The sequence below is a fragment of the Propithecus coquereli genome, unplaced genomic scaffold (assembly GCF_000956105.1).
Source record: "Propithecus coquereli isolate 6110/MARCELLA unplaced genomic scaffold, Pcoq_1.0 Scaffold196, whole genome shotgun sequence".
Taxonomy (NCBI): Eukaryota; Metazoa; Chordata; class Mammalia; order Primates; family Indriidae; genus Propithecus; species Propithecus coquereli.
Window position 1 is genome coordinate 2,235,435 of NW_012144522.1, and position 2,172 is coordinate 2,237,606.

Below are 2,172 nucleotides of genomic sequence, written 5' to 3' on the forward strand. Positions count from 1 at the left end.
CCCTTATTGTGTGGGCCATACAAAATGGGCATCAGGGACATCAGCAAAGCTAATAAAGGCCTCCAGAACTTCCCTCACCTTAAGAACAACAAGAACATGGGCAGAAATTCTCAGAATCAAAATTTTTGACCTTTGGAAGTTCATCAAAGGCTTGCAGCAATCTGGGAATTATTTTCCTCCCCTCCAAGAAAAACAGCTGAATCTTGGCAAGAACAGTAAACGTTGTGGTGTTTTAACTTGCCCTATTCCCATCCTCCCGTCCACTGATCCACAGTAGACTTGAAAGCCAGCAGGCTGTTGTCACCCTGAAAAACAGCGCCTGGCAACCACTGGAGGGAGCAGAACAAGGTTGAGTGCCTGCAAACTCCCAGTCCCAGAGAATTATTATTTGACCTGTCCGGTGGTTCCCTGGGAAATCCTCACTTGCAAAGCTCTCTTTATTTGACCTATCTAGGAACTTGCCCAGTGTAAACAACCTTTCCTCTAGGAGCATTTGTTGAAAACAATCAGAGACAACTGTTAAACATCACATCTTCCTAAGGCAGTGATAACTGTTGGTGTAACACGATAGATGAACCAAAAAGCTCTAAAGGAAAAGCTGGAAATGATACATCCATTGAAGGCTCTAATTCAAATATATTCCTAGGAATCTAGAAGGCCATGCACATGTAGGGCTGTGTGCATGATCAGGAAGGACCTGAGAAGGTCCTAAGCTCTTACCCCGGCTAACCTTGCGGCCCCATGCCAGAAGGAAGCGAATGCTGCGGTAGGCTTCTAAACTGGTTGAATGCTGGAGGCATGCCCCCAACAGACACGCAGAGCCCCTCCGCAAAAACTGGGAGACTTGATAATTTTAGGACTCTAAAGAAATCTCTGTCTAATTATTAGCTGACCACTAAGCTAAGGGGCCTTCACATAATGAAGAATACAGACTTCACAGAATTGCTTCAGAAAAATGGCTAAACAAACAAAAACAACAAACTCTAGAAGAGGGGATCTAATTTTCAAAGTATCCACATTATATTTTTTTAAATACTGAGTTTCAAAAAATTATGAGACATCTAAAGAAATAAGAAAATATAGGCTGGGTACAGTGGCTCAGCCCTGTAATCCTAGCACTCTGGGAGGCCAAGGCAGGAGGATCACTTGAGCTCAGGAGTTCTAGAACAGCCTGAGCAAGAGTGAGACTCCATCTCTACCAAAAATAGGAAAAATTAGCCAGGCATGGTGGTGCGGGCCTGCAGTCCCAGCTACTCAAGGGGCTGAGGCAGGAGGATCGTTTGAGCCTTGGAGTTTGATGATACCATCGCCTTCTACTTGGAGTGGCAGAGCAAGAATCTGTCTCAAAAAAAAAAAAGAAAAGAAAATATGGTCCATATGTAGGAACAAAATCAGTCAATAGAAGCTGTCCCCGATTAAGCTCAGACTTAAGATTTACTAGACAAAGACTTTAAATCATCATTTTTTTCTTTTTTTTTTTTGAGACATAGTCTTGCTCTGTTGCCCAGGCTAAAGTGCTGTGGCATCAGCTCTGCTCACAGCAACCTCAAACCCCTGGGCTCAAATAATCTTCCCACCTAAGCCCACCAAAGTGCTGGGACTGCAGGCATGTGCCACCACGCCTGGCCCACACCTCCATCTTCTTGTCATGTACACATACTGTGGAACACTGTCTAGTTATTCCATGCATAATCCAGGTATCAGCTATGTCTTTCTTTACCCTTCATAGACTTCAGCTTTCACCCCATCAATTCCAGAGCCCTGAAATTTTGTATATTTTCTAGTCATTTTCAGGGACTTATATTCTCAGGATCTTGTCTGTCCTCACTTCAAGTTTTCCTGTACAATCTGTCTTTTCTTTACATCAACATTGACTTAGAACTTGAGTCCTCTATCAGTTTTTCCTTACAGGAAGGAATTTTCACAAAAAAGCCCCAAGAAGCAATGTGGCTTTTATTGAAAACAATAGGGTGACATACAGAGACAGAGATTCCAACATACCCCATGGCAAAAAATCGATACCTTCCTGGTAATTTTGTTTTTCTAAGTTCTTTCTGCACTGCTCTGCCTGAGGGAGCTCTTGACTCTTTCTCCTCTGCCTATGGTGGGGTCCACTCTGTTCATCCTCCTCATTTCTCTCCTAGGTCCCCTCAGTGCCCCAACATTTCCTAT